The 20,570-nt window shown below is 35.8% G+C and overlaps 1 long non-coding RNA gene across 1 annotated transcript in view; it reads right to left on the reverse strand.

Moving 5' to 3' along the window:
* LOC117980283 (uncharacterized) overlaps positions 1-10,775 on the reverse strand; it is a 52,208-nt gene extending 41,433 nt beyond the window's left edge. The window contains exon 1 of the long non-coding RNA XR_004671541.3: positions 10,658-10,775. This is a non-coding gene — a long non-coding RNA (uncharacterized LOC117980283). The remainder of the gene's footprint in view (positions 1-10,657) is intronic.
* Between the last annotated feature and the right edge of the window lie 9,795 nt (positions 10,776-20,570).

Below are 20,570 nucleotides of genomic sequence, written 5' to 3' on the forward strand. Positions count from 1 at the left end.
GATATTAACTCCTAATTTTGGATTTGTGTTGATTAATTACTTCTTTTTTACACTTTCCCTGTGTGCTTCAAAATCTAGTATTTTCATTTCTGTTTTCTTGTCAGGTAACAGGTTTCTGGAGATAGAAAGGATGGACTAGAGGTGAAGGGTTTTCCTACTACAGGGGCATTGAATTGTAGGGATTTTGTAGAGGGGATTCAAGTATGAGATGGGTGGTTGGCATAAACAAAACCCAAGCTCCTTAATCTCTGATTGCCAGTGATTATATAAAACTTATGCTCGTTATCAGAATATATCTCATGTCTTACTCTTAGCCCTGTCCAATGAACTGTACCTCCATCTTTCTAAACTTTCTTTAGAATTAAGCCTAACAAACATTTGTTAGATTCTTGTTATGTGCAAGACTATATATTAGCCACTCTGTAAGAATCAAATTAACTGTAATGCATATATATAATGTGAAACTTTATAAATTTAAAAAATTTCCAAGTTTTTAACAATTAAAAATAGAATAAGGCAAAAAAGAAAAAAGTGAATAAAGTGAATAGTATACAGCTCCTGACTTCAAAGAGCTTACAATTAGAAATTTCTTAAAATTCATGAGGCTTTGGTCATTTCAATCGTTCCAGCAGCCCTCTAACAATTCTGTATATTGCACAAAATTTTTAGTGCATATATTTGAAGTGTGGGTTAGAAATAATTAATATTTTAAAATCATATGCTAAATAACAAAATTACCAAATTAAAATGACTTAGATTTTACTCAAGAAAATAAGTTTATAAATTAAAAACAAATACTAATTTACTATGTACAAAATACTGTGTGAAAATGAAAGCTTTTTTAAAGCACAAGTTTCAGGTTATAGGAAATCAATACACATTCAGCCCAATCTTCTACATTTTCTATATGATGCAATTAATACTTCTGTTAGCATAATGACTATGAATCACTGAAAAAAAATCCATTACCAAAGGCAGAAAGTTTGATTAAAACAAAATTAAAAGTTCTTCTCAGAACACACACATGACCAACAAACATATGAGAAAGTGTTCAGCTTTGCTAATCATTAGAGAAATGCAAATCAAAACCACAATTACATACCCTCTCACAAAGGTCAGAATGGCTATTATAAAAAATAAGATGCAGCAAGGTTGTGGAGAAAAGTGAATGCTTATACACTGCTGGTGGGAATGTAAATTGTTTCAGCCATTGTAGAAAGCAGTAGGGTGATTTCTCAAAGATCTTAAAATAGAATTACCATTCAACCCAGCAATCTCATTATTGGGTATATACTCAAAAGACTATAAATCATTCTTCTATAAAGACACATGCACTTGTATGCTTATTGCAGCACTATTCACAATAGCAAAGACATAGAATCAACCTAAATGCCTGTCAATGGTAGATTAGACAAAGAAAATGTGGTACGTCTATGCCATGGAGTACTATGCAGTCATAAAAAAGAATGAAATTATGTATTTTGGGAGCAACATGGTTGGAGCTGGAGGCCATTATTTTTAGTAAACTAATCTAAGGACAAAAAAAACAAACACCACATGTTCTCATTTATAAGTGGGAGCTAAGCATTGAGAATATATGGACACAAAAATGAAAATGACAGACATTGAGGCCTACTTGAGGGTGGAACGTGGGAGAAAGGAGAGGATCATAAAACTACCTAATGGGTACCATGATTATTACCTGGGTGATGAAATAATCTGTACAGCAAACCCCTGCAATATGCAAATTACCTATATAAGAAACCTGCACCCCTGAAGCTTAAATCAAAGTAAAAAAAAACTGGAATGTGGACAAAAATAACTATAAAATATATTTAACAATTTTTACATGCAATAGAAAATACTGAAAAATTATCTATATATGAATGATTAAAAATTATGATAGCTCTATACCATGGAATACTATACATCCATTAAAAAGAACATCATATATAATAACTTGTACATTATATTTCCTGTGTGTTTTCTAATTTTTCTCTGTATAGAAATGCTTATTGAGTTTTTTCTGTCCCCTTCATACCATCTTATATCGATTGCATTGGGACAGATAAATTTTCTTTTAAGTATATGTCTCCAGATCAAGAGGAGTCATATATGGACTTGATGTAAAATGACATCACCCTAGATCTTAAATTTTGAGTTTGGTGCTAGTTGTAGATGTCATGCCAGATGCCTCCTGACTCCAATAGGGATGGCACTATCTTTAAGAGGCCAAAGAAGAGATCCAGAGACAGCAAGCAACACATAGGGTTTATTAAGGGAGCTTACATACAGGGATGGTCTGCATGGTGGGCTGGGCAGGAGAACCGCTACTGGTTGTAAAAAGCATGCAGTGTGTATAGCACCTTCACTTAGCATGTCTACCTAGCAACCTCCATTTACCCCCCTAGAAAGGGCCTAAATCCCCTGTATGGCCTGCATTCCAAGGGATGAGTCAGGAGTTCAGATTTCCTTCACAGATAAGAAGTGAATCTCTGGGTTGGCCACTCTTGGATTCCTTAGCTTGGAACTCTGAAAACACATTCTTCTTAGACCATAGGGTCATCCTCAAGTTATCCTTAAGTTAAGTTATTGCTGTCAGGTGCACCTGCCATGCAATGTACTGGACTATGAGACTGTATCCTTTGGGGGTAAGATAAATGTATTTTATGAGTGGGAAGAAGAGTTAACCAAATAATTAGTGTCTGGAAAGATAGAACATGGTATACACTAGTGATGTGCATAGAATCTTCTCTTCATCTTCCAGGCATATGATAGGATTTTATTTTCTCATTGATTATGAAATTAAGAATGACTATGTAATGTATTTTGACCAATGATGTGTGAGTAGAATTGGCATCCATGACTTCTTAGCACAAGCTTTATATGCTAATGTGGGAATGGCTACATTCTTCTTTCATGGCTGGCATGATTGTACAAACACACATTGAAATTAAGCTTTAATAGACACATCCCCTGAGTACTATGGACTGAAATGAGTCCCCCACAAAATTCACATATCATAGCCCTAACCTCCAATGTGCCTGTATTTGGAGTAAGAAAGTAATTAAAGTTAAATGAGGTTATAGTGTGGGGTCCTTATCTGACAAGATTAGTGTCTTTATAAGAGACACTAGAGAATTTACTTTTTCTCTCTCTGTCTACCATGTGAAGATACCTTAAGAAGGCAGCTATCTGCAGCTAGGAAAGAAGTCCTCACCAGAATCCAACCTTGCTGGCACCCTGATCTCAAACATTCAGCCTCCAGAAATGTGAGAAAATAAGTTTCTGTTGTTTAAGCCACTCAGTCCATGGTATTTTGTTACGGCAGCCTTAGCTGACTAATACTCTGAGTGAACACAATGAGCAAAGCCCCTGCCATCCCACATTAGATGTACACTATGAGCATGAAGTCAACCTGTTGTGATAAGACACTAGGATTTATATATCCAATTAAGGTGTTAATGTTTCCATTTGGATGCCTCACAAGCAACTCAAAAGTTAAAATGTCCAAAGCTGAAAACTTGACTTCACCCCCATAGCCTTTTATTCCCATTCTTTCCTATCTTAATAGGACTGAATAGTACAGCAGTACACATTCACAGTGTAATCTGCCTGATGGCTCAACTAGAAGACTGAGAGCATTCTTGATTCTTTACTGTACCTCACCTGCCATATTAAATCCATTGGCAAGTTTTGTTGAATCTCCCTCTTAAAAACACCTTGAATCCACACAGTTTTCTCTATCTGCACAGCTCCCAACCTAGAACATCATCACTTCTTCATGGACTACTGGAGTAGATTGCTAATTGGTGTTTCCACTTCAACTCCTGTCTTTTCCCAGGGTATTCTCCACAAGCAACCAGGAGTTCTGTGTAAACCATAAGTATCAATCACTATCAGACCAAAATACCTTCAATGACTTCCCATTACGCTTTAAAAAATAGACATTACCATGTCTATTTTGTGTATGCTATCTCTTGTCACTCTCTTTCTTGTCTGCTTCAGTCTGTAATATTTTTCTTCTACTTCTTCCTTGAATGCGCCGAGATATTTTTAGTCACAGGGTTTTGAAACAATTGTAATAGCAATAACACAATTAACAAAAATATCAATAACTTTTATTGAATGTTTACTCTGTACCTGGCCCTGTTGATTTAGTACACATATTAATTCATTTAGTGTTCACGGTGAAATATAGACTATTCACGGTGAAATATAGACATATATGCTGTGTCCGTTGTATAGATAGAAACCCAAAACACAAAGAGATACCCGAGGTCATTTTCTAGTAACTGTTGGAACCAAGATTGGAAGTCAGGAGATCTGTTCCAGAGCCACTTGCTTGTTTAAGCATCATGGTCCCTAAATATCAGCTCTTTCCTGTTGTGTTTCATGTTGTCAGTCCTTTCACCATTTAATCCCAGCTTAAACATCCCCCTTTGAGAGAGATCACTGTATCCACTCAGCCCTTACTGTCTTTCATCATAACTGTTTGTTTTCTTTATAGTGCCTACCTCACTATTTGCAATCATATATTGTTTATTCTCTATCTAAAAGGTTGGTAAACATTTTCTGTTAAGGGCCACAGAGTAGAAATTGTAGGCACTGTGGGTCATACGCTCTCTATTGCAACTGTTCCACCCTGCTATTACAAGCAAACAAATATGGCTGTGTTCCAATAAAATTTCACTTCTAAAAGAGGTGGTGGGCCAGATTTAATCCATGGGACAGGGTTTGTCAACCTCTGGTCTAACTCTTCGATGAGACTATAAGTGCTATGAATTTTGGTTACTTTTTTATGTATCCTCAGGGTACAACACAGATCCTGGCACATAAGAGTCATTTGGAACATTCCTGTTGTATGAAGGAATGGCAGGCAACAGTGCATCTTACTCTCCACACACAGAAAAAGCAGACATTCACATTTAGTCTGATTATATTTTAGAAACAAATGTCCATATCAATATGAAGAGGGGGACATGGGACAAGTCACAGAAAAGGGAAGGGGAGAAAGAGAACTTGAAACTTCATCAAGATATGATGTCAACACCTCCTCTTTTCCACATTAAAAAGAAATTTGTTGCATTAGTCATTAACAGCTTGAATGTATTCCTCTGAATAATGGAAGTGGATTCCCCTTATGACTGTGTAACAAAATGCTTTATAGCTTTGAGATTTTCCTTTTATGTGCTATACTATATACTCAGTTTTGGACAAATGAAAATCAGTAAGTCATTTTGTGTCTGGGTGGGAACAGGAAAGCAGGCACACCTGAGAAGGGCAGTAGAAGTTAAAGTATGGATGAGTTCTCTGAAGAGTCAGAGTAGAATAGAATGTGTTTACTAACATGATGTTCTGACAGCACCTGATCAACTCTCAGCTGATGTGTCATTAATGGATTTGTTGGATAACTGCTCTACTTCCTATGGTAAGGATGCACTAGAAATACTATTGCCAATGTTTATGTCTCAGAAAATCTCCTTTGAAATACCCAGGCACCATAGAAAGGAAGTAGAGCTAATAAATAATTCCAAGTTTATTAAATCTTATAAATTTAACAAGATTGGATCCTTAAGAGAAATTAGAAAAGAAAACTACTCCAAAAGTTTAATTAACCAAGAAATATTTATTGAGAAACTATTATGTGCAAGGCATTGAGGGAAAAAGGGAAATATCTGCCAAATAATTTCCTAAAATTTTTCAATTGTAAAACATTTCTGATTGTTTAAATTGGAAATACCTTTTCCTCCATTTCTAAAAGTGGTTTGACCTATATTCTTAACCAAAAATGAGCAAAAAGTAGCCTCATTTTAGTAACTTTGTAAACTTCCTCTGTTACAGATGAAATTAAGCTGAAGAGTGTCAAATTAAGCAGTGATAGGGTATTTTGGATAATTTGTTAGATCCATATGGAAGGGAAATGAGTAACACAAATCTCTGAACCTCTGAAGAAGATTTGGGCTTGGCCTGATTTGTTCTCCTTTCTTACCTCCTTCTTTAAAAAGGGTCTTTCTTGGCTTGCCAGATTAGATCTTCTGAGTTTTTGTTTATACAGACATAATCAGGAGAAAAGCAGTGAAGAAGAATAAATGTGTGGGTGATAACTTGCAAAATTAATTTAGGGAAGAGTAGGAGAGAAGGATGAGGGAGAAGCTGAGTGAGGTATTTGTGGGATATGGGTGGGCAAGAAAAAAAGGAAAGGGGTTTTAAAAAGTGTGGGCCTCATCAACGCATAGCTATAATTTTTTGAGAAATGCCAGTAAAGTTTTGAGTTATTTAAAAATTATTATTATTATTTTTTTCTTGCTGACTTTTTTTCTTTGACTAAGATGTTGCTAGGTGTCTTGGTATAATATCATGTATATGAGGGTCGTAAGCCTTCATTAGATCCACATGCTTCACAAGCCTTCATTAGATCTTCATTGTAGATCCACAGGCTTCACAAGCATTATGCCTTCAGAAGCATAAGGCTACCTCCTCTTTTTATATCATCTCTATCACCTACGTTGGAGAAATATGTTAATCACATGATATATGCACAGTCTTTTTCATGCATTACAGAGCTGTTACAGCTGTATTCCTTTTTGATCTTTATGCATACCTAAAAGTTTTTAATACTCTCTGGAATGGCAACAGAAAAGCTTTTATGTGTGAGAAATCATCACAAATTGTGAAATGTATTTGACATAGTTCTTCACTTTACATAGTAGATTTCCGAACAAGTGACGGTGATGTTTTAAGTTTCTGAAATTATGATTTCTTCTGATGAGAAATGCTTGGTTCATAGAATCCAGACTATTAATTTGGACTATTACTTTAAACTCTAATTATATCAGAAGGTCTCTAAATTCAGGCCCAGAAATTCAAATAGGTTTAGGAATACTGAGAATGTATTCTTCATAATCTCTTTTCAATACTTCCTCTGTCATCATTTTAATTTTCCTCTTTAGAAAACTTCCTTTTATATTAAAAGTCCAATTAGACTCAAAAGCAATGGCCAATAAACAATGGCCATTGACCCAAGAACTATTATCATTGGTTTGATGGATATCAACAATAATTGTCCAGGCAAGAAAGGAACTTAGTGGGCAGAGGAAACATCCTTTCAATCATGGTGGTTTTCAGACACCACTGTTATTTCACTAGGCTCTTCTGAACTTGTAGAATTGGCATTAGACTGTGTCAGTAAAATCACTGTGAAATTGAAAAGTCTAAATGCTTGTAGCAGGAAATAAAACCCTTGCCAACTTCCATATTTACATGAGGCAGAATGAAAGGAAGTGACACTAATCATTGAATTTAGCACTGGTTTCTTTTTAGTTGCAAATTAAAAAGTCCCTCTTTCAGCATATTTAGTATTGGTTGGTCAGCTGCAAATAAGAGTTATTCTGTCCAAATTGTGGTTATATTACAAAAAGGTCACAGAGAGATTATTCTCAATGGAGAAATTAAGATGTCTAATTCTGACATTATGTGGATCTCAGATTTGGGTCAGAGTTATTTATGTGTTGGGCAAATGACCTTTGATTTAGATAGCACATTTTCCTAATGGAAAATTAAAACAATAGGTCAGAAAACTTTGATACCTTTTTTTAGGTGACATAAGAGGCCTAGGATATGTTTTATATGATGGAATGTTGAAATTAGTAACTTAGGGGGACAGTGAAAAAAATTCTGAAATTGGAACTGTTCCAGGTAGTTTAGAAAACATGATCAATGCACCTGTATTCAGGAGGTGTTATCTGTATTCTGCTGACATGATGTTATCCTAAAGTTTATGCTTGGAGCTTCAAATATTCCCCACTTGTCTAGCATGCTATTATACTACTAACTTTTCTGCCTCAAGAACTTGAAATTTTAATTTGCTGGGTCATGGATGGATTAGCAGAGGAGCAGAAACAGTTCTTTCAGAAGGTCTTTCTTAAAGTATACATATGATTTAGAGAGGTTTCCTGTGGCCTTTTCTCTTTGGCCCAGTTCAGTATATCTGATTAGCTGATCCAGCTTTAGTTCCTGAATGCAAGGAGAGAGATACAGGAGAGAACTGCAAGGTGGAGAGAATCAGTGGAACCCTAAGTTCACGAGTGTGTATTAGTTATTACTCCACTTGTCCAGGCCAGGGAGGGTAACCATAGGCTTTGGCACCTAAGGGATTTTGAGAGGCTCCGAAAATAACTAGGATGTTGATGGTGCCTGAAGAACAGGATAATTGATGAGGTGAGGTGAGAGTTAAGCCCCAAACTTAGGATGCAGCTAGGTAATAAAAGCCCTTAGAAAACAGGCCAGGGAGTTTGGGTTGTCCTGTAGATAAGAGAACAGGGAAGAGAAAGCCTTTGGAGGATCAAGCAATGATGAGATTTATGTTTAGATACATTGTTCTGATTATCAGGGAGTAGGAGGGAAGAAAAGGGAAAGGGCTTAGATCAGTTGGTGGGAATGAACATTTGAATAAGTTAGTGAAGGCCTGAATTAGGTCAGTGTTAGCAAAGACAAAAATGACAGATGCTCCTCAGTTTTCAAGAAAGAAATAACAAGGATTGAATGGACAATATGGTTTCAATAGCTATAATTTCTTATAATAAGAAGGGGAATATGGGGAAAGAATATAGTATTCAAGCACAGTCATTTGTAAAATGCGGTCTCTACATACCTTCAATCCCCACTTTAGGCTAAAACCAATAAGGAAATCAACTGAAAACCAGAAAAGTGATTTAGATCTTTGTAGGCCATGGGTTCTCAACTTTAGGGAATATCAGAATCACCTTGAGAGTGTATTGAAACACCAATTGGTAACACATACCCCCAGAATTTCTGACTCAGTGAATGTATGGTGGGGCCTGAGACTTTGCATTTCAAGCAAGGGTCAAGGTGAAACTGTCGCTGCTTATCCTAGGGCCACACTTTGAGAACCACTGTCCTTGATCATTGTTTTAAACAATAGTTTTCAATATGGCTGTTTTGAGTAGAGGCATTCTATCATGATCTGTAGTGAGTAAGGGAGTTACGCAATTAAACTGATGGGTCTTACTCCCATTCGCTGAAGACATTTTTTCCCCAATACATTTTAACTTGGCCTAGGCCATGGTTTATTTTAGCTTACATATTCTGATTCTGTTTTTGTAAGATCACCCTTGATTCTTTCTACCTAAATCCTAAGACGTTGCCCCTGTGATTCTCAAGAAATCATTTAATCTTTGCCTTAAAACCACAGATCCAAGTAATTCTTTAAATCTGTCTAGCACATTTATAATTGTAACCCTTTAAGAACTATACGGTTTATCTGTTATCATCTTCTTTTATTCAACTTATCATCATCATAAGTCACAAGCCTAGAAATTCACCACTCCTATTTAATGTGATTTTCCTTTTCTGAACCTCAATATTGGTGAGACAATTCCATGAATTTAGTGTTCATTACAGGGAACTTCAATAAAATTTAAAAAATGCTGTCCTATGGGGATTTGATAAAAGAACCAAAATAAATATAGAAGTAAAGACCATGAATGTTGGAGCAGATTTCATAACAGAAAAGCATAAATTGTCTTAATACTTGTGACTTAGGTGGAACTAACAGAAAAAGCTTGTGTGCAGTGGGACAATTACTGTGTTTGCTGAGCCAATCAGAGAAACTTGAGGAAGAGAGAGAGAGGAAATTTACAAGGAAATGGAATAAAAGTGTTGATGCAGAGAGATTTATTTGTTATGGAGGCTCCTGTAATTGGAACAATAAATGCAAGCTTGACTGCAACCTTCAATGTTTCCTTATACAGAAAGAATATATGTTGCTTGGGGATCAAAAATATTTTGTAAATTTCTCCTGTTTTGAATTTTATGGACAGAAAGCACAGTATTTCTAAAAATATAGCATGTTCATATTTTCCTTTCAAAGCGGGATTAGCTTTTTCAACTTTCTTCCAAAACCCTTACGTTTTCATTTTCTCACTAGCTGACCATCTCTGTGGTCTTTTCCAGCCCTCACATTCCTTCCATAGGTACTTGTCTGTGATGCCCCCTGAGCTCAGTGGAATCAGAGCAACCTACTTTATAATCACTTCATAATCCTTCTCATTGAAGTATATTTTCCATTTGCTTGAGAGAGGAATTAGCCCTGTGGGAAAATGACTGAAAAAGGCTTTTAAAACACTTGGTCCCTTAAAATTACTCAGAAAATTTCCAACTTTGTGACTCCTGGCTTTTCATCCAAGTACTCCAGCAGAGAACTATACATAGGGGGTAGTCAGTAAGAATAGCTGATGATCTGTCATCATCCCTCAAATATACCTTGCCATTGAGGAAGAAAGATTTGCCAATATGTTAAATGGAACTCATACAAGTAGGTAATAAGAGCTGTTCAGTGGGTTTGGTTAACATTGCAGTCAATTTTCTATAAAAGCACTCTTGTGACCTGAGACCCAAACCTCCACACACTCTAGAGAAGTTGTTTTCCCATTGGAGAATATAGTCTGGTGGATAAAAATATGCTTAGATATGTTTGTTTTGAGGTAATTGTTCTTTATCCTTTTAGATCAGCAAGCCCTTTGTATAAAAACTCTGTCTGCTTTATTTTGCAAAATTTACATATGCATGCAATGTAAAGTTGTCTGTAATTTTCTGAAGCCCACCCATAGACCACAGAGAGAAAGCCTCTACTAACCTTGTTTGATGTCTTGGGAGCATTTATCATCCTTCAAAATTCCAAGGTTTTTAATAGAAGATATCTGTATATGTGCGTTGGCCTCCGCAAATGTATGACTAAGTTTGTAGGAGCAGAAGAAGAGATATAAAAATGCTTGCTTTTTGCAATAATTTTTAATTAAAAAATTAAAAGCCATGGCAACTTGAGTTATGTGAAGGAACTATTTTAATCTTAAACCGTGATTTTCCTTTCTTGTAAGAGTTCCATGGAAAAACCTAAAATAAAGACAAAGTGTATGTATGTGTATGTTTTCCCAGTTGGAAAATTTGTTACAGAACCTAAGTTATCCATCACCATGTCACAGAGTCAATAGAATCCTCCCCTTTCGAGTCTTGCCTGAAGGTTTTCTGTGTATTTCTCCAAATAAAGGATTAGTTAAACCCAGAGTAGCTAATGTTGTAGATCACATAGTGGCTCAATTTTTTTTTAACATCTTATCTTTCTAAGATCAATTTAATTTCTTCCTGAAGTGATTATGTGGATTCTTCTTAGTTTCCCATTGTTTGGATTCTCCAATACATAGTACACAGCAGATTACATTCTCCCTTTAATAATTACCAGAGCCTTACGGTATTGTAGGGTTTCTGAACATTGGACACACATTAGAATGGCTTAGGGAGCTTTAAAAAATATTAATGCTTGGGGCTGCTTGGATGAGTCTCATTTCTAAACATCCTAATTAAATTAGTCTGAGGTGTGGCCATAATATTGGGATTTTTTGATCGGTATTTTTAAAAACAGCTTTATTGAAGTCTAACTGACATACGATAAAAAGTATATATTAAAATGTACAATTTACTAAGTTCAACAAATGTGTGCACACATGAAACCATCACCAGAGGCAAGATAGTAAATGTATACATCAGCACAAAAATTTTGCTCATGCCCCTTTATCCCCTCTCTCTTTCTCCCTCTCCACTTCTCTTTACTCCCTCTCTAAGCAACCATGATCTTCTTTCTCTTATTATAGATTAGTTGCATTTTATAGAGTTTTTTATTAATGGAATAGTACAGTTTGTATTCTTTTTTTGTCTACTGTGTTCACTCAGCATAGAAATTTTTAGATTTATCCATATTGTTGCATGTAGTTCATTCTTTTTTGTTGCAAATTAGTATCCCTTTGCAGGGAAATCCCACAAAATGTTTACACATTCCTTTGAGTTGTTTCTAGTTTTTGGCTGTTACAAATAAAGCCGCCATGACTATTCATGTACAAGTCTTTGTATGGATACATACTTTCATTTCTTTAGGAATGGAATGGCTAGATCAAATATTAGATGAATGACTAACTTTTTAAGAAACTGACCAACTGCTTTCCAAAGTAGTTGTACCATTTTATGTTCCCACTAACAGTTTAGAGAGTTTTAGGTCCTCCACATCTTTATTATGCTTCATTGACCTATTTGTCTATTTTTATGTCAATATCACAATGTCTTAATTACTGAAGAGTAAAAAGTCTTAAAATCAGGTCATGAGTTAGTGCACCAACTTTGTTTTTTTAAAAATTGTTGTCTGGGAGGCTGAGGCAGGCAAATCACTTGAGGCCAGGAGTTCCAGACTAGCCTTGTCAACATAGTAAAACCCTGTCTGTACTAAAAATACAGAAATTAACTGGGTGTGGTGGCTGATGCCTGTGATCTCAGCTACTCAGGGGTCTGAGGTATGGGAATCACTTGAGCCTGGAAGGCGGAAGTTGCAGTGAGCCGAGATTGCGCCATTGCACTCTAGAGTGGGTGACAGAGGGAGACTGTCTGGGGGGAAAAAAGTCCTATTCTAGGCCCTTCTATTTCCATATGAATCTTAGAATCAACTGTGAATTAAAAAAAGAAACCCACTGTGGTTTTGATTGGGATTGCATTGAATATATATAGATAAATTTGGGAATAACTGACGTCTTAAAAATATTGAGTCTTTTGACTTATGAAAACTATGTATTTCTTCATTCACTTAGATCTACTTTAATTTCTCTCAGTAATGTTTTATAGTTTTAGTGTTCAGATATTGGGCACGTATTATCAAATTAATCCCTAAGGACTTAATATTTTCTAATGCCATTCTAAGTGTTATTTTTTTCTAAAGTTTTCATGTCTGATTGTTCTTTGCTAGTGTATAAAAATAAAATTATTTTTCTGTGTTGATTTTGTATCCTGTAACCTGGATAAACTCATTTAGCTTTTCTAGTAGTTTATTTGTGGATCCCATCACATTTTCTGCATAGATGATTAAAATGGGGAGAAAGACAGTTTTGTCTCCTTCTGGGCTCTTTTTATTTCATTTTCTTACCTGATTTCTCTAAGCTAGAATGTTGACCAGAAATGATGATAGCAGGGATCCTTGTCATATTCCTGACATTGGGGAACTACATTCAATTTGGTATTAGCTGTAAGGTTTTCATCATTGCCCTTCATCATGTGGGGCATTTTCCCTGCTTAGTTAACATTCTAGTTAAAGCCTGATCCTGAGGGAAGGGAAGGGTCATGGGCCACATGAAATTTTTAGTTCTCTAATTATTCCTTTATAAAGTGAAACCAGTTCAAAGTTGTACCATTATCCACAAATATTGAACATAATCCCCACTTTCTCACTCGCAATAGAGTTATCTGTACTGAGTACAGAGCCTGGTACTTAATAAAGGCTTAATTAATGTTTTATTTGGACCTTCTTTTTTCTGATTTTGAGAGCACAGTAACATAAGCTTTATAAAGTACATTGGGAGGTGTTCCCTCCTCTTCTATTTTCTGGAAAATATTGTGTAGGATTAATGTTACTTCTTTAAACATTTGGTAGAATCATCTGGACTGGGAGATCTCTTTTTTTAAAAGAATCTTTAAATTATGGATTCAAATTCCCTAATAATGATAGGGCTATCCTGATTCTTGATTTTATATTGGGTGAATTGTAGTTTGAATTTTGGGGGAAATTGGTCCATTTTATGTAATCTGTCAAATTTATGAGTGTAGATTTTTTCATAATATTATCTTATTATTCTTTTGATGTCTGCAGGGTCTATAGTGATTTCCCATTGTATTCCTGATAGTGATAATTTGTGTCTTCTGTACTTTCTTTATCAGTAATGCTAGAGATTTATTAATTGCATTAATGTTTTCAAATAATTGGCTCATCAGCCCTTTGTTTCATTCGTTTTTCTTAAATGTTTTTCTGTTTTCATTATTTAATTGATTTCTGCTTTTATTTTTACTATGTTCTTCCTTCTGTTTGGTGGAATGTGTTGTTGTCCTTATTCTTTTTCTAGGTTCCTTTGAAGTGAATTTGGTTTAATGGTTTGAGACATTTACAATTTTGTACCATATGCATTTAGGGCCATAAGTTTGCCTCTTAGCATTGTTTTAGTTGTGTTCCATAAATTTTGGTATGTCATGATTTTATTTTCATTCAGTTGAGTATGTTTTTTATTTCCCCTTGGAAATTGTCTTTGACCCACGGATTATGAAAAAATATATTACTCAGTTTCCAAATGTTTGAAGATTTTTCTATTTCTTTCTGGTATTTATTTCTAATTTGATTCCATTGTGGGCAGAGAATACACTCTATTTCAATTCTTTCAAACTTTCTAAGTTTGTTGTTGTTGTTGTTGTTGTTTTGAAATGGAATTTTACTCTTGTTGCCGAGGCTGGAGTGCAATAGTGCAATCTTGGCTCACTGCAACCTCTGCCTCCCAGGTTCAAGAGATTCTCCTGCCTCAGCCTCTCAAGTACCTGAGATTACAGCATATGCCACCATGCCTGGCTAATTTTGTATTTTTAGCAGAGACGGGGTTTCTCCATGTTGGTCAGGCTGGTCTCGAACTCCCGACCCCAGGTAATCCATCCGCCTCGGCCTCCCAAACTGCAGGGACTACAGGCGTGAGCGACTGTGCCCGGCCAAGATTTATTTTAACGTTTAGGATTTGGCTTATCTTGCTTCATGTTCTGTAGGCAGTTGGAGAAAATGAATACTCTGCTGTTCTGTGGTGTAATCTTCTGTAAATGTTAATTAGATCTTGTTGGTTAGTGTGGTTGAGTTCTATTGATATATCCTTTCTGATTATCTGTCTAGTTCTATCAATTGTTGAGAGAGGGTTATTGAAGTTTCCAATTATAATTATGAATTTGTTTTTGCCTTAATTTCAATAACTTTTGCTTCATTTATTTTGCATCTCTGTTGTTTGATGCATACATATTTATGATTACTATGTCTTCTTGGCAGATAACCCTTTTATTTTTATATAATATCATTTTCTGTATCTGGTAAATTTTTTTGGTCTGAAATGAAGTCTACTTTGACTGATATTAATGTAGCCACTCTTTTCTTTTGATTAATGTTTGCATAATATATCCTTTTACATCCACTCTGCCCATGTCATATATTTAAACTGAGCTTCTTATAGTATCATATAGTTGAGTCATATTTTTATAAAATCTACCAATTTCTGCCTTTTATGTGTTACATTTAAACCATTTACACTAATGTAATTATTAATATGTTAGACTTAAGTCTATCATTGGAATTTTTTGTTTTCTGACTTTTTTTCTGTTTTTTTGTTTCTCCATTTTCTTTTTTCTGACATTTTGTGGGTTACTTAAACTTTTTTTTTCTTTAGAATTCCACTTTGATTTATTTATAGTGATTTTGGTGTATTTCTTTGTATAGCTTTTTCAGTATTTGCTCTAGGTACTGTATTATATATACATAACCTATCACAGTATACTAGCGGTATCATTTTCCCAGCTTGAGTTAGTGTAGAAACTTTACTCCCCTTTAGGCCCTTTTATACTTGCCATTTTATAATTGTCTTAAATATTTCCTAAATATACCTTTAGAACCATATCAGATATTGTTATAACTTTTGATTCAGCCATCAAACACACTTAAAAAAACTTTAGATGCTAAAGGTCATCTATTATATTTATCCATATACATTTTTTTTGTGCTTGCTTACTGTGTTCCTTCTTCTTTCCTGCTGTTCTAAGATTCCTTCTTTTATTGTTTCCCCTCTGTTTAGATAATTTCACTTATCCATTCTTTAAGGGTAGATCTTTTGGTGAAGGATTCATTTAGAGTTCTTTCATCTGAGAATGTTTTGATTTTCCTTTCATCTCTTTTGAATATTTACACTTGAGATAACATTCTCGGTTGATAGGTCTGTTCTTTTAGCACTTTTAAAGTGTAGTGGCACTTCTTTCTGTCTTCTGTGATTTCTTATGACATATATGCTATAATGCATTTTTTTCTATTGATACGATGTTCTGTTTTCTCTTCATTTGAAGTATTTTCTTTGCCTTTGGTTTTCAGAAATTTGACTATTGTATGTCTTGGAGATTTATTTGAATTTATTCTAAGTTTTCTTAGCTCCTTGGATCTGTCAGTTTATGTCTTTTGCTAAATTCTATGAGTTATTAGCCATTATTTCCTTCAGTATATCTTCAGCCTTTTTCTCTTTCTCCTCTCCATCTGGTAATCCAATGACTTGAATGTTAGATATTTTCTAACATTTCCACAGGTCCCTGAAGGTTTGTTCACTTTTATTTTTCAATTTGGTATTTCTATTGTTCGAATTGGTTAATTGTGTTATATCTTCTAGCCCAGTGATTTTTTCCTGTGTTCCCCTCATGCTGTTGAGCTTATTCTTTTTTTATTTTTTTGGCTATTGTCTTTTTCACTTCTAAAATTTTCATTTGGTTCTTCTCTACATCCTCTATTTCTATGCTGAGACTTGTATTTTTAATTTGTTTTAAGTGTGCTTATGATGGCTCTTTGAAGCATTTTTATGATGAATGCTTAAAGTCTTTGTTAGATAATTCTAACATATCTATTATCTCAGTGTGTCTACCTATTAATGGCCTTTTTCATTCAGTTTGAATAATTTGGATATGACAAGTAGTTTTCTATTAAAGCCTCAACATTTGGGTGTTGTGTTTTTAGATTCTAAAACATATTAAAACCTTCTGTTTTAGTTGACTTTACTTGACATCACTCTGGCAGGGGAAAGGGACCTCTATTTTATTGCTGCCTGTGGGGCAGAAGTCTAAGTTTCCTACTTGGACGTAGTCCCTTTCATCACTACTGCTGGATGTGGGTGGAGTTTCAGGTTCTCCCTAGACCTTACTGGATGAGAGCGTTAAGAGTGCCTTGTTACTTCTCCCTACACACCCTCCACTGATACCATGAAGGGCTGGGGTGGGAATGTGGCCTAATTACTGCTGGGTGGTTGGTAAAAGTTCTGTCTCTCCACTGTGCCTCCTCTCACACCACTTCAGGGAGGAGGGGGAGGAGCACCTTATTACTGATGGGTGGGGGATAGAAGCCCATACTCCCTAAATTGTCACCACTGACCTTGCATCAGGAGGGGGTCTTGTTACCACCTAGGAAGGATAAAGTCGTTTTTTTTCCTACTTGGACTTTTTTTAATACCACCTCTAAGAGGCTTGGAGGAGATTATTTCAGGCTGCTGTGGGTGAAATTCTAGGTTACTCATATGGTCTTTGCTGGTGTGGGGCAGGGGACAGAATACTTTGTTTTTTCTTTCCAATGTTTGGCTAAATTGAGTAGTTATTATCTAAAATTTTTTTCTCTTCTTGGATGCTTCTTTCCTGAATTTTTCCCTAGAGAGAGCAGACTTTTACTTGGGGGTGTGGGGCAGTTTTTATCTATGCCCATTGGCCTTTCCAGGTTGCTGGCTTCATAAACTCTATGTCTAAGATATTAATGTAAGAAAAGAAAAACCCAAGGACCATAAGTTGCTCTTCATATTTTGAGGTCCCTAGCCAGTCTGTCTCTATCCACCGTTTAAATTTTTTAAATCATTTTTTATATATAATGTCCAGAGATTGTAGTTGTGTTTAGGGGTAGGAATAGAGAAAAATACATCTATTCCACTTTCCCAGAAGTGGAAGTAATTTCTGTGAAGGTTTTGATTAGAAAATTTTTGTAATAGCACAAAGATAATCTCAGTTATCATCCTCTGAACAAATTGCAAAGGAGTGGACCGGAAGCAGGGATGTGTTATCTCTGCATAAGAAATGAAGGTTTCCACACCCCCTCATCCCCGACACACTGAATGATTGTGAATGCCTGCTATGTGCAGGAACTATACTTACCCTTTACCTACACTGTCGCATTTACTCCTTACCACACTGACAATAAGGTAGGTTTTGGAATTATTTTCCTAATAAAATGATTGTGTTTCAGAGGAATTAAATAATTGCCAAAAATCACATAGTAAGCGAGTCACGGAATCAAGTATGGAGCACAGTCTACCAGACTGAAGTTGGCAAGATGATGAAGGACAGTGTATTAGCCAGAGTTCTCTACAGGCACAGGAGTAAGAGTAATTGGATAGATGTATATATGAAGGGGAATTTATTAAAGAGAATTGACTTACACGATCACAAGGCCATCTGCAAGCTGAGGAGCAAGGAAGCCAGTCTGAGTCCCAAAACCTCAAAAGTGCAGCCTTCAGTCTGTGGCTGAAGGGCTGTGAGCCCCTGGCAAACCACTGGTGTAAGTCCAAGAGTTCAAAAGCTGAAAAACTTGGAGTCTGATGTTCGATGTCAGGAAGCATCCAGCGTGGGAGAAAGATGAAGACCGGAAGACTCAGCTAGTCTAGTCTTTCCATGTTCCTCTGTCTGCTTTTATTCTAGCCATGTGGGCCACTGATTAGATGGTGCCCACCCAGCTTGAGGGTGGATCTGCCTTTCCCAGTCCACTGACTCAAATGTTAATCTTCTTTGGCAACACCCTCACAGACACAGCCAGGAACAACAGTTTGCATCCTTCAATCCAATCAAGTTGACACTCAATATTAACCATCACAGTTTTATGAGATGTTAGAGAAGATGTATCAACATTACTGACTCTTAAGTTCAGAGGTATTTGGTAGCCTAAGTACAGAATGTGTGTACCTTTGGTCATGATTCTCTCAACTTAGCCATCTGAATATCATCTTATATGTATTCCATACTTAAAAGCCACCTGGATTATTATTTGCTGAATATTTTTCTTTATTCACTTGTGTTACTTAAATAAATGTTTATCTTAAACAACAATATTGATATGACCATGTACTAGTTGTATCTATTTTTCTGATACAGATTGAAATAAATATTGACTATTTAAATAACAGCTGATCTGTGTCTCAGCCAAAAGCTTGTCAGGAATCACCTTGCTGTGGGACCCTGACTTCGGTGCCTGAAAGAGCTCTAATGGAAGATGTTTGCACACACAGATATAGCACTGGGGCAGAGGGATGAGAGAACACTTTCCCAGTATTATTGCCACTGGAGTGACTAGAAGTTTTCGTTGGAGGATTATATTTATCTTTAATTTTCAGTGACAGCTCCTTCTGTGTTCCAGGTGATTGTGTACTGACTCTTAGGAAGGCCTGTTATTAACCAAGGGTTAGACTTTAAGAAAAATTACCTTATTAAATGGATACCCATCTGTTGGTGTCTGACTGGCTACATTGGATTCAAGACTTAGAGAAAACAAACTCTCTTTTTGTACTTACCAAGTACAATAAATCAAGACTGTTTTAAAAACATATCTCACTGTACTTTAGTGAAAATCTATACTTAAAGTATGTTGTCGTATCCTGGTTCTTACTTTCAGCACTCCCAAGATGAATTCAGATTTTCCCCAGTGATGAGCTCATCAGATGTTGAAAATATGGTCCCATCTAGGATATTAATCTTTACAAATCTTGAAATAATGCCAGCAGAACAGAATAAAAGCCTGAGCTTTGATCCACAACACAGAGAAAGAAATTTGGCTTATTAGAAAAAAAACTACAAACCTTTTTTTCTTTTAAGGAAAGGATCCTTAATGATCATGTCACCAAACAGCTGAACTGTTGCAGAGGAATGGCATAGCAGGGTTTTTACTTATTCATTCATTCTGAGTTCAGTTTCACTGGGTTATACCCAGGGAATACCAATAGATGGAAACTCATTTCACATCTGTTCTCCTGTTGTCAAACTGTAATTGGTGACTGATTGCATATAAAACATTTTCTTTCTTCCCTGACCTTTTTGTCCTGATAACCTGGTCATTTGCTGCCAGGGTGGGAACAGGATGCATCTAGGTGGAAAGTGCTTTTTCTTTACAGAGATGAAGCACTCACTATCACCTTGAAATGTTTCCCATTTGTAACATGAAGTGAATTGCTTTATGATGGAGGCATTTGGAAAGGAGAAGAAAGCATTTTTAGACCAGCTTTTAGTAATAGATAATCACCCATATATTGAGCTGAGGATATCACCATCTATATATGGATTGCTTCTAGCCAGAGTGAGATCTCCCCCTCTTGTTTTTACTGCTGTACTAATATTCAATATCAAACAAATCCCAGCTATTAAAACTGAAGCTGAACCCAAATATAACCTGTTCAGCACTTAGGAAGAAGAAGGTAGCTGTTGTCTTCACTGATTCACCTGAGATGTACATCTATAGGATTTTACTTTCACTTGAGGGATAATGTAGTTGTTTCTGTCTCTGGAATTGGATAATGAGATTTCAGGGAAGAATGGCTTTCTACCTCTTATACTAACGTTAGTTCCTATTTGAAATTATTATGTTAGACCTAAGCATCAAAAATAATGGCTCTGTTACTGCTTAATGCCTTTGCCACAAAGGGAAAGCCTAGAGGGTGAAGATGGGGATTGAGCACAAAGTTTGAAGTCAAGAAAGAACATCTTGGGACATATTTGGAAGTCACTTGCAACTTAGATTTTTTATTTTAATGGGCAGCAGGTTGATTCCACATTTGTTGAAGACCATTAGTATGCTGGCCAATAATCTTGTTTTTGTCTTTCAGTTAAAGCATGAATTTCCATTATATAGAGAGAGATTAGAATGTGCATGCCGACATTTCTTC

Source organism: Pan paniscus, chromosome 4 (genome assembly GCF_029289425.2).
Source record: "Pan paniscus chromosome 4, NHGRI_mPanPan1-v2.0_pri, whole genome shotgun sequence".
In the NCBI taxonomy this organism is placed as follows: Eukaryota; Metazoa; Chordata; class Mammalia; order Primates; family Hominidae; genus Pan; species Pan paniscus.